Below are 13,537 nucleotides of genomic sequence, written 5' to 3' on the forward strand. Positions count from 1 at the left end.
TTAACTTTTATAAACAGATGGTCATCTTTCTTTACCAAGTTAGTTTATAGTTAGAGCATACATTAGGAAGTATAACAGATTTTGGAGTTAAGAGATGTTGGTTCACATCCAGACCAATAACTGTAACCTTAGGCAAGTTAATTACCCTCTTTTGAAACTAGAAGATGCTCTATTTTATGATTATATTAGAGAAAATATGTTTACTGTCAAACTTAATAACTAACTTAAGGTTAGCACTTTAAAGATATTATTTAAGTGTTCATAGTAAGATTTTCATTCCTTGGCCCATAAACCTTCTCTCTGTATGAAATTATGTTAAACAAATTTGGTTTTATTTAAATTACTTGGGTTTTGGAAGTCTTGTTCCCTAGGAAGCCAACTTTGAGACTGAACTATCGTGTAATAGATTTTTTAAGAAGCTCTTCAGTTTAACTGGTGTGGAAAAGGGAAGGAAATAGGGTTGGATAGAGGGATAAATTGGGCTTCGGTGTCCTATTTGACCCCATGCAGAGCTAAATACTGAGATAGTCCTTCACAGTTGTCCCTGAGTATGATGAAGCAGCTGAATATGACACTGAATACCAGTTGCCTCTGGGAAGGCAGTATGACCTTGAGTGAAGCAGTTCTTTCAATCCCAGAGCAATTTCCAGAAAATGGGCAACAGTCCCCACAGTTTTACAATCTTAAAAGGGACCCTGGATGATGCATAACAGTCATTACACTGGGAATAATACATCATAGTGATTAAAAAGCAGAAATCTGGAGTCAAAGTATTTGGATTTAGGTGATGATTTTGATATTTATTATATGTGTGACTGAAAAAATTGCTAACTATATGCTAAGGAATCTACAGAAGGCAAATTAATATTAGCTATATCACAGATTACTATACGATTTTAATTAAAAATATGTTCTCCGTTGAACATCATGTTTGGAAAATAGTTAAGTCAGTAAATGTTAGTGGTTGTTATGTTACAAAACACTTGAAATTTTCTGTTTTGTATAATTACAGAGGTAATTATGCCTGCTCCTGCAAGGGTGAAGTATGATTGTGGGAGTCATGCAGCCTGGAAGGCAGACACACAGAAGCCAGTTCCTTCTCCTCTCCCTCCATCTTGCCCCAGTCAGAGAGTGGCAAATTATAGCCTGTGGGCCAAACCTCACCTGCTTCATGTTTTTGTAGTCTGGTGAGTTCATATATATATAAAGTACTTTATGTAAAGTACTTTACAGAGTTTATATATATATATATATATATATATATATATATATATATATACATATAATGTATTTTAAACTTTAAAAGATTTTTGACAGGTAAAAATTATATGTAATTAAAATTTCAGTGTCTCTAAAGATTGGCTATAACACATGCATGTTCATTTGTTGACTTACTGGGTATATTTGATGTAGGAACGAGTTAGGGGCAGACGGGGGCTAGGCAGGAAAAGATAAGGGAAAGGCCCCAGAGTCAGGCTCCTACCCATCCCAAGGAAACAGAAATTAAGACAGTAAAAACAGGAAAAATAAACCAGGCTCCCTAAGTCCAAATGTTAGGGAGTATCCCCCCTTAATGGCTACCAGACCACAATGAAATATGGCAATAAGGTGTTATCAGTAGTCCCTGCTCAAACCAAGATGGCCCAAGAATCTCAAGGCCAATGGGTTACCTGACTAGGCTCACAGAAATCCCAGATATAGAGAAATGTTATGGAAGAGATATTAACCTGAGAGAAGGGAACACCTTGTTTGAGCTCCTGACATTTACAAAACATCTTGTTTGTTATTATGATAGTTATAAGTCCACCATGTTTGTTCTAAATAGCCACTGATGTTGACAAGAAATTTACCCAGTTCCCTGGACAGTTTCCTATAAAAAAACAGACCATAAAAGCCCTCAGTGAGAATCCTGTGGGGACCCCTCTCACTTCTGAGAGCTTTCTCTGTATCTCTGCTTAACAAACTTCTATCACTTTGCTCACTCTCTGTTGTCCCCAAGATTCATTATTTGACTCCGTGAAACAGGAACCAAGCTCTTCTGTATCACATTCATGCTACGGAGATAGAGTTGAGCAGTTGCAACAGAGAGCAGCTGGCCCACAAACCCTAAACTATTTACTACCCAGCTCTTTCAAGTAAAAGTGTGTCAACTCCTTCGAACTCCTAACTCCCTGTTGGCAAGGGAGAAATGTTTATGGAGTGCTAACCTCAATACTACAAAGCAAAATGTGTACAGGTGGTTTTGGGCCTGAGAGACAATAGCTTAGTGCCTGGCAGATTTGGTTCTTTACACATGTCGATTTAAAATGATTGTTTTCTACTAAAGTATCAGAGTGTGTGGCTTTGTGCCAATCTTATGACACTCTCTGGCTCATTTAGGCCCTGCTGCCCTGATTTCAGCCACTTTCCCCTTCTCTTTCTTAATATTTCTCAGGATCTAAAATTTTTGTAGCCCATGCCTATCTTCTTTTCTTGTTCCTATTACCTTATTTTGTTATTTTTCTTCCTCACGCTGAAACATTTCCAAATCTCTCATGCCTTAGAAACTCTGAAGTGTCTTATCTAACTCCATTTCTTAACACAAATCAAAGTAGATTTTGCCAAGTAGCAATGTACCTGAGAAGTTACTCTTAAAAATGCCAAGTTATATTGCTCTCCATATGATTTTACTCTAGGTAGTTTGGTTGAAATGAGCCTGCATTTATAAAATTCCTTAATAGAGAGAGATCTGATGGGTATCACGAGCCTTGTTTATGATACGGAGAGATCGGGAGTCTTCTCTCTGTCTGGTTTCTCTTTGAATTATTCATTTATGTGAACAAGAGCCTGAAGTAAACAGATCTTCAGGTGATCTCTAAACTTTATCTTAGTTAACTTTTTTTCTCCACCCAAACTCTATAAGGACAACTACTAGATACTGAAAATATATTTTGAGTTTATTTACCACTTTCACTGAAATCTGAAGCATTTATGAAGGAGCATTGGCATAAATATAAAGGCTCTAAAAGAACAGAACTCATGAGTTGTGGGATAGAATGTGCTTTTCTCCAGGGGAACATGCAAGAGTCAAGCATTTGGATCATTGGTGATAAGCCATCTTTGACAATAGGTGGAAAGGGCTTGGGTCATTTATAGTGTACTTTGGCAAATATGAGAATATATTGTCCTGCCCACAAAGAACTTAACATTGAGTCTAGAAAAAGAATGTGTTAAGTAAATAAAACTGAAACTTAGAAATCAACATAGAAATATTTTCAGTGAAAGGGGAGGTTTTTAGTGCTAGGAGAGCATGAAAAGGGCAATATGGGCTTAGTTGCATTAATTAAGAAATAACAAATCACTTGCTTTCTTAACTTAATTAGTTTGAACTGTAATTCTTTATATAGTTCTATACACATTAATCTACTACTTTTATATTTTGGCAGGAGGTTGAATTAATAATATGTTGCATTTATTTTCTCTATTCAGTTTAGTCCCCTGAGAATTCTGAGTTCAGCAAAGCCTGCATTGTTAGATTTAATCAAGTCATGTATCCAGTACCTTTCTCTTAATGTATCTATGTAGAAGAGAATTCAAATGGGAATTTCACTCTTAAAAGACAGTTCTTTCTTGAACTCTTCCTCTGCAAGCCTGAGAACATATTGATGTTTCATGTCAATCCAGTGGAGATTACGTGAGAAAGTAGATTTAAATCAGTCCTTCTAATATTCAGTTCTTATGCCATTCAAAGGACTAATATCTAAGGGTCATAACTCCAAGCAAGTAGAATATATTGAACTGAAAACTACTTTAGAATTCAAGGGAAGTCTTTGGCTTTTGGGTTATTTTTTCTTTCTAAGAAATTCACTCAAGTATTGTGTTTCTTAATGATGTCGATCATATCTATCAGTTCCAACTCTGGATGGGAGTGGCTAATTATCAGGAAAGATAATTTTATTTGTAGAACAAACTATATTATAAATTTTAATATTGAACATTCTTATACTTTAAGTAGTCTGATAGTTCTCATAAAATGTTTATTGTATTGAACTTCCTTATACCATATTGAAGCTATCATATTGGAATTACTAGTCCTTTTTCATTTAGTAAAATTATTTGAAAAAAAAGCAACTAAAAATAGATGTGGTGAATATTATTGTGTAAACAGACAGCATTTTTAGAATGCTCATACATTATCTGAAATCTATATTAATGTATTTTATTAACTTGTCTTTGATTAAGTCATTCTTTACTAAAAATTTCCATAGAGCTTTAGAGGCTATAGGAGTCCCTAAACAAAGAAAGAAAAGTAGAAACAGTAACACTGTTTAAGTAGCAAGTAAAACAATTTCAACTCTGGTTTAGTATCTTGATTGGAATCCCTTTGAATTTGGTTTACTGCGATGTTAGTTCATATTTCAAAGTTGGTGGGATAAGGGGAAGCTAAACTTTCTCTTCCTTGCAAGGCAGATCTCCTGTAGTTCCAAGTGAAATTTTTTAAGTTTGTCTTTTTGTTTTCTTATTGCCATTTTGAGTAGCAGAGTCTAAATAAATACAAGATGTGAGGGTCATTGACCTGTATCCTCAGTGCCTGGAGCAATAAATAGTAGGGCTTAAAAAATTGGTTGAATTCATGAGTGAATACAGATTTGATGCTGGCTTGTGATCCCAATTTATGAGGTAAAAGTGGGCTATTGAGTTCAATTTTAGACTAGGCCACATTTCTGGCTTATTCTAGAAAAGAAAAGAAGAGAAAGGAAAAGAGGAGGAGAGAAAGGAAAAGAGAAAACAAAAGAAGGAAGGGGAGGGGAAGGGAGGAGGTAGGGAAGGGAGAGGGAGAGGGAGTGAAAAATCTTTGAAGCATGTGAGAATATGCGACGTTGACATAAGGATGATCTTGTGCAAAAAGCACTTAAGAAACAGCAGGTGTAAGGGAAGCATTTTAATCTCTCATTTTTTCCCCCAAAACAGAAGATAAAAACTCCCATGTGAAAGATGCCTATCCTGTATCAGGAGAAAAGAAACATTCTTCAATTGTAAGTCAAAGCCATGAGAATTCTATACAAACAAATCTTGCTCCAATAACTTTTATCTTCCTTTAGCCTTCCTATGTAGTTTACTTTTCCATAATTGCTTCTCCTTTTTCAACCTAATATAAAAGTAAGTAGGTTTCACCATTGTTTTCAGTCTTCATTTCTTTATGAGGGCTCCTGCGGCACATGAAACTTATATAAATTTCTGTGCTTTCCTCCTGTTAAAGTGTTTTATGGCAGTTTAATTTGCAGGCCTAGTCAAAAAATCCTAAGAGGGCAGAGGGAAATTTTACCTCCCCTATACCTTATATCTCAAATTCTCTACAGCGTAGGTAACTAAGAATGCATTGGGGTTATGGCCAAAAGCTATGACAAACATTATATTGGCTAACATTATCTTGCCATTCTACTGGGCCTCTATCATGGATGAAGTATTAAGAGGTAGTAAGAAACAACAATTCAAAGCTACTATGTTAGTCATACCTTTCTATCTGCTCCTATCAGAGGTAAGACCTGTTCTTGATCACAACATTGAATATTTGACATCTGACAACCCAATCAACTGGCCAGTGCAGGATATAAGATGAAGAATGCAAAAAAAAAAAAAAAAAAAAGATGAAGAATGCTTGATCCATTTCTGAATCAAATAGTTCTTTTATAAATGGCTGTTATTTTTCTACATTTTCTGCATTTACTTTTCTACATTTACTGCAAAAACAACAAACAAACAAAAAAAAACCATAAGAATAGAAAGAGGAAAAATGCTTAAGGAATTAAATAGGAGTATTAAGTGACTTCTATATCATTATTCTCTTCCTTGTATAGAGACACTATATAGTACTTTTGTTTTAAGATATCACATTTTATATTGCAGTGACATCTAATTAGACTCAAATGTAACTTGAAAGCTCATAAAAGTTATATTTTAAAAGAGCAATGATAAGTTCATCTAAGCAATTTAATTATTATAATTTTTTCTGTTAAGAAGAAAATACATAAAATACATACTACATTTTTCTTTTTATCCTCCTGGATATCTTACACATCATTCTGTTTATAGTAAGTTGACTGCCTCCTTAGTACAAAGAGTATAACTTTTATTTTTTCTATTCGTAGGGCTTACCCTCTCTATAGCTGACACAGAAAATATTTAATGATCATGTATTAAATAAATGAGTTCATGAATTGATTATGTGTATAAGTTTGGAGGTTGATATCTAAATAAAAAGGCTATAAGGTTGGTGTGAATCTAATCTGGGATTTCTTAAATAGAAATTGTCGAAAATTTGCTAAATGTTAATTCTGAATGGCTTGCATAACTAGGCTTAAGTTAATTTTTTTTTTGAGTTCCTTAAGCTCTTCTGAGAAGGTATAATTTCAAGTTTAGTTTTGGAAACTGATAATAATCAGAAGGTGTACTCCTATTTTGTGAAATGTTTAACCAAATGTAATTAAGCTACTATTAATGTAAATTTTAAGCCATGTATAAACTGAGACTCAGGACCATACGTGTATGGTAGTTTTGCTGTTTACTTTCTATAAGGTGTCTTCAGGTTTTCAAATTGTTACTTTCAATGTGATTCTTGTCTATGTCTCATCTTGCTTTGTAACAGAACTCAATACTGAAATAGCCTTTTAGGGAAATGCAGGTCCATAGATTCTTAAATGTGAATAATTAGTGTATTTAAAGACATAGTAATAATTCTCATATCTCATGATTTAAGGAATCGTAATAAAGCTGTTTTGTGGTGGTGTTTATTTTTTGATTTTGCTAAGTTCAAAGTGTAATGCTGATTCAGCATTAGCATATTTAGATGCCTTAGGGCTTTTTCCATGAAGAATAAACACCGTTTGGCACTTTCTTTTCTTGTTTCTCCAAAATCTCAGTACTGATTTTCAGGGTCATGGGGTGAGGCCCATCTGTTTAATCAGGTTTTTGCCTGATGATGCAGGTAGATGGGAAAGTTGAAACTTAACTGTATGTTCCTTTAAGTATTGTAATTAGCCTCTTATATCTGCCCAGAAGCTAAGTAATGAGCACATTTTAAAATGCAGATAATAGCAGAATGTAAGTTTTGCTTGCTTAAGCTATTTCAAAATCCCCATGGGTTTAGTGTCTTCCCTCAGCCAAATTGGATCGGTTTTTGTTTTGTTTTGTTTTGTTTTAAGACTACGCTAATATATAACTAAAGGATGTGAGTCAATTTATCAACTTAGATGCCAGAATCATTATTCAAAGTCAATCTAATATACATATTAGATTATATGTATATTCCTTACTTAATTGTTTTTATGTAAGATATATATGTATATATGTTTTACTTGATTGTTCAAAATCAGCGTGGATATTATTTCCCCTTCAAGAAAAGACTCAAGTGAAGTTGTGTATCTTATATATTTTTTTCTTATGATTGTATGTAACATAGGGGCCCAGCTATATTGATTTGGCCATAAATATGTCTTTTAGGCAATAACTGGGTGATATAAATATTTATATAAGTATAAATACAAATACATGTATATTTGGGCCCCTGGGAGGGGAAAATAAGAACAAGTCTTATACAATAATCTTTTTGAGTTGACAATTCCTAAAGAACAGAAAATCCAGTTAGATCCATAACTAATTCCAAAATCTGGCTGGTTGAAATAGGTTGATTGAAAGGAGGTAATTTATTGATTTCTCTAGACCAGTGTTGTCCAATACTCTGTTAGCTACATGTAGCTATTTAAATTCAAATTAGTTGAACAAACTAAATTAAGAATTCAGTTCCTCAGTCATGCTAGCCAGCATTTCAAGTGCTCAGTAATCACATGTGTCTAGTGGCTAAGATACTGGGCAGCCCAGACATAGAAAATTCCTATTGCAGAAAGTTCTATTGGAGTGAGCTGCTCTGGAATATGACACTAAACGAAATTTTTCCCCTCTGTTTGGTTCCAGTGAGTCACAAATCCACACAGTAGCTGCCATCCTAATCTGAAAATTCCTGTCCATTTTGCTTGAAGCTGCCCTTAAAGAGAGTAATATTTTTAAATCACCTGGGTCCATTTTCAAGACTTCTCCATATTGGCTAACTTTTCCCAATATATTTCCTATATCATAATCTAGTATTATTTATTTAAATTGTTCCCTTATCTATACTAACTACTGTATAAAGAGTAAATTTAATTTTAATACTACTTTTAACTCATCTTCACACGGAAAAGCTTGGAATCTATGACATGCATGTGATAAATCAAGTTGGGTTTTTTTTTTTTTTTTTTGCATGTATTTCTTTCGGATCACCAATTCAGTTTATTTAATATATTTTGCTTGCTTTCCATACATATTGCAATGTATAATTATTTTCTTTCACTTTTTTAATCATCTGGGTTATCATTTATGACTGGAAACCTTCTCTATTACTTAAAATTATATTTCACTAGAAATCTTGGTTGTTTATCACCTGAATAATGATATAAGACTGGAAACATTCTTTCTCTATTACCTAACTTATTGTTTATGACTAGAAATCTTTCTCTAGCATCTGAGTTATCATTCATGGCTTGAAACTTTCTCTAGAACCTGATTTATTATTTATGAATGTAAACCTTTTTTTCTATCATATAAGTTATTATTTATGACTGAAAACCTTTCTCTAGCAGATGAGTCACTATTTATAATTGGAAACCCTTTTTCCCTATCATGTGAGTTATTATTTTTGTCTAGCAATCTTTTTCTCTATCATATGAGTTATCAAAAATAACTGGAAAAGTTCCTCTCTATAATATGTCATCATTTATGATTGGAAACCTTTTGCTATCACCTGGCTTGTTTATGACTGGAAACCTTTCCCTATATCCTGAGTTATCATTAATGGCTGGAAACTGGTCTTTCTCTGGCACGTGACTTACCACTTGTGACTGAAAAATTTTTTCTCTATTACTATGCACAGAAAACTTTTTTTTATTGACTACGTTATCATTTGTCATTGAAACTTTCATTCTCTATCACCTGAATTATCATTTATGACTGGAATTCCCCTATCTCTATGACACGAGTCACCATCTATCACTAGATAGTCTATCTTGGTCATCTGAGTTATTAGTTATAATTGAAAAGCTTCTATCATGTGAGTTTTCAGTAATGACTGGAAACCTTTCTCTATCACCTGTATTACCATTTATGACTGGAAACTCTTTTCTTTGTCACCTCACTTATCATTTATCATTGGAAACTTTTATTTCCCTATCTCCTAATTTATCATTTGTGATTGGAAAATTTTCATTCTCTACCACCTGAATTATCATTTATGACTGAAAGTCTTTCTGTCTCTATTATGTGATTTTCTGTTTATGACTGAGAACTTTATTTCTACTTTACCTGAGCTATAACTGATGACTGGGAAACATTCTTTCCTATCTTGTGTGTTATCATTTATGACTGGAGACTTTTCATTCTTTATCAGCTGAGTTATTGTTAATGATTGGATATTATCTTTCTCAATTGCCCGAGTTACCATTTATGATGGAAATCTTTTTTCTCTACTCTCTGACTTTTCATGACTGGAAACCTTCTTTTTCTAGAACCTGAGTTATAATTCATGACTGAAAACTTTTTGTTTTCTCTCATCTGAGTTCTCATTTATGACGGGAAACAGTTTTTCTCTAACTCTTGCATTAGCAATTATGACTTGAAGTCATATTTTTTCTATCACCTATGTTAGCATTTGAGACTGGAAGCCATCTTTTTATTGTTTGTATTATTATTTAGGAATGGAAGCTATCTTTTTGTATTCTTTGAGTTGTCATTTATGACTAGATATGAATGTATAATCTATCTTCTCTATTTTTTTGATGATGGGAATTTATATACACACACACTGGAATATTATATATCTTTCTTTTTATCACCTGGATAATGATGAAATTTTTTCATGAGATAGAGGAAAATCCTGACATTTGCAATAATGTGCATGGACTTTGAGGACATTATGTTATATCATTGATTTTTTTTCCCTCATTTCTAAAACAACTACATGAAGTTAATCATAATGCCTATTACTGCTATCTCAGTCAACCTTACTTAATTTCTCTGGTTATATTCTATCTGGATTTTTTCTTCTTCTTTTTTTCTTCTATCTAGCTTTTGACATTCCCAATTATTTTTCTCTCTAATGTATTTTCCAACTTTAGACAGCATTCTTCTCCCTTTTTTCTGTTCTAAATATCCTCTACTTAAATATTTTGTCTCTTCTTTAATAGCCATTAATTTTTATTATGATCAAGGGAATATTAAAAGTATTTCAAAGTAGAGAATATAATGAACCCTTGTAGATTATCACCAAGCTTTGACAACTACCAACTCATGGTTAAATTTTTCATCTGTACTCCCACCCACTTCCACCAATTCCCAAGATTCTTTTGAAGTAATTAAAAAACATGGCATTATGTATGATTTCATTTATATAACATTTTCAAAAGGACAGAGCTATAGAGGTAGAAAATAGATTAGTGGCTGCCATGGGACAGGAATGGAATACAGCAGTTTTTCTGTAGTCATAAAACAGCTTAGAACAGCTAATTTTTGTGGTGATTAAACAAATCATTACATGGAATGAAATTGTCTAGAACTATACACATCCACAGACACAAATGTAAGTTAAAAACAGTAGAAATTGGATATGGTCTGTAGTCTAGTTAACAATGTTATACTAACATTATTTTTCTTGATTTCAGTGTTGTATTGCAGTTATAAAATGTGTCACCATTAGAGGAAGCTGCACATGTCGCATTATTTCTTTTTTTGTTGCATTATTTCTGACATTTCCTATGAGTTTATAATTATTTCAAAACAAAAACTTTAAAATTAATTTTAACACTATTGAATCAATAAAATACTTAGAAATACATTGAATAAAATAAGTGAAAGATGCAAAGCTACAAAATATTTCTGAGGAAAAGAAAGCTAAATAATTAGAGATATATATGCCATACCTATGGTTTTGAGGGGACAATAGTGTGAAAATGTCAGTTTTTTTCAAAATTAATCCATAGATTCAAAGTAATCACAGTCATAATTCTATCAGAATTTCTCTAAAATTGACATCCTGTATGGAAGTACAAAGACTTAAAAAAGAAAAACCAATCTTAAAAAAATCTCACTTTACAAAACTATTACACAACTAGAATAGTAATACAATAGCCATATTGACATGATGATAGAAAAAAAATCAAAAGCACAGAATAGACAGTCTGGAAATATACCCACTCACATTTAGTCAATTATTTTTGACAGTTGTCAAAGCTATTCGGTAAATAAGGCCTTTCAACAAATATTTAGAATATTATATATCTGTGCCACAAAGAATATTAACCCTACCTCACACCATGTACAAAAGTTGTGATAAATGATACACCTAAACATAAAAAGCAAAAACTATAAATCTCATAAAACAGAGGATAATATCTTCATGACTTGGAGACAGACAAATATTTCTTAGACAAGAGTCAAAAGCACCTTAAAAAATTTAAGCAAGTAAATAAAAAAATCAGACATGATTAAATTTTTAAAAAATGCTACTTGCCAAGTAACTGTTAAAAACAATCAGTAAATAAGCCACAACCTAGAAGAAATTATTTTTAAAATGTATAGCTTAAAAAATAAAAACAAATCACATACATAAAAATCCCCTGTGACAATAAAATGACAAATAAGCCAATAATTTTTTTTTTTTTTTTAAAGCAAGTGCTAGGGCACCTGGGTGGCTCAGCGAGTTGAGTGGATAAGAGTCTGACTCTTGATTTCAGCTCTGGTCATGATTTCAGGGTTGTGGGATGGAGCCCTCACATGGTGCTCTGTGCTCAGTGCAGACTCTGCTTGTCTCTCTTCCTCCTCCTCCAGTCACTTGCTCTCTCTGCCTCTAAAAGAAATAGATAAAATCTTTAAAAAAGAGAGAGAGAGAGAAAGTGCCCACTTTGGCAGCACATATATTAAAATTGGAACAATATACAGAAGATTAGCATGGCCTCTGTGCAAGGACGATATGCAAATTCATGAAACATTGCATATTAGAAAATGAGCAAAACTCTTGAATAGACATTTCACAAAGGGAGATATACAATGGGAGTTAAGAAAAAGAGAGAAAAACAAATAAGAAAATGAACATTTGTCATAAAGGAAATTCAGGTTAAAACCCTGATAAAATTGCTCTACAGAACTAGAAGTTTGGTGGAAATTTAAAAGTCTAGATATGAAAATGGTGCCAAGTAGGAAGAGTTTGTGTGTAATGGGTTTGTAAAATGATATGGGACAATGGATAGTGCTTTGGCATTGTATTAAAAAGACAACCATATAGCTGTTCTATGGCATATAGATTCTACTTCTAGGTATTTATCCAAGAGAAATGAAAGTATATACCCATAAAAGTGTCATTTTTAATATATCTAATATATGATAACTAATTTGGTAAAAAAAAAAAAATGCCAGCAAACTGGTTGCTTTGGACATAAAAGTGTTGATTGGGAAGAGAATGAAGGAACTTTCTGCGATTATGGCTTTGTTCTATATCTTAATAGGGTCTGATTACACAGGTGTATGCATTTGTCAAAACTCATCAAACTGTAAAAATAATATTTGTACATTTCATTGTATATTTAAAGTAAAACTACTATTAAAATACTGAATGTCACTTAGTTGATTTCCATGTATGGTGTCAGTGATTCTGAAACTACTTTATACATACATACATACATACATACATACATACAAATTTTATAGTGTCTGAACAATAGAAATGGATATTTCTATAAATATGGACATTTCTCTCTATATATGATATATAGATATCATAGATGTATATATACACACAGAGTGAGAGAGAGAGAGATGGAAGGAGAGGGGGAGAGACCAGAAATGCCACACCTGATGAAACACGCATAGTTTTGTATGTAGCATTCTGGAAAGTCTTTCCTAAATATATACCATTTTTATAAAGCCCTGGAAAAGGTTAAAGAATAAGACAAGCAGTAATCCAAAGGAACGGTATTCTAGATCTGAGGAAAAACCATTGAAGTCAGTGGTGTGAAATGTCTGATGTGTTTAAAGAGCAGGTAAGAAAGCCAGTGTGGGGGGAAAATCATCAGTGATAATTTCAGGTTGTTAGTAGAGTGCAAAATATTATAAGGCTTTGTAGGTCTTTGTAAGAACTATGTATTTTACTCTGAGGGGAATAGAGAGATTATCATGTAGGTTAAAGTGAAGGATTGGTATGTGCTGTGGCTAGGCTGTGGAAGGACATAGTGGAAGCACTGAGCCACTTCAGAGATGATGATAACTTGGTGCAGGATGATGACTAAACAGAGGTGGTGAAAGTGGTTAGATTCTAGATTTTGGAAATGTAGTTTCATAGATTTTAGGTGTATTTACTAGATATACAATTTAGGTTTTAGATATTTAGATTTAGGTATATAGTTCACAAGATTTGCTCCTTTAAGAGATGTCAAATAAGCATATGGAAATGTGTCTGGATTTTATGAGAGCAATCCAA

The 13,537-nt window shown here is 32.9% G+C and overlaps 1 non-coding gene across 1 annotated transcript; it reads left to right on the forward strand.

Moving 5' to 3' along the window:
* Positions 1 to 11,957: 11,957 nt before the first annotated feature.
* LOC119867554 lies at positions 11,958 to 12,064 on the forward strand. Its single transcript, XR_005384072.1, has one exon. It is a non-coding gene; the product is annotated as a U6 spliceosomal RNA (small nuclear RNA).
* The last annotated feature ends 1,473 nt before the right edge of the window (positions 12,065 to 13,537 follow it).

The sequence above is a fragment of the Canis lupus genome, chromosome 34 (genome assembly GCF_011100685.1).
Source record: "Canis lupus familiaris isolate Mischka breed German Shepherd chromosome 34, alternate assembly UU_Cfam_GSD_1.0, whole genome shotgun sequence".
Taxonomy (NCBI): Eukaryota; Metazoa; Chordata; class Mammalia; order Carnivora; family Canidae; genus Canis; species Canis lupus.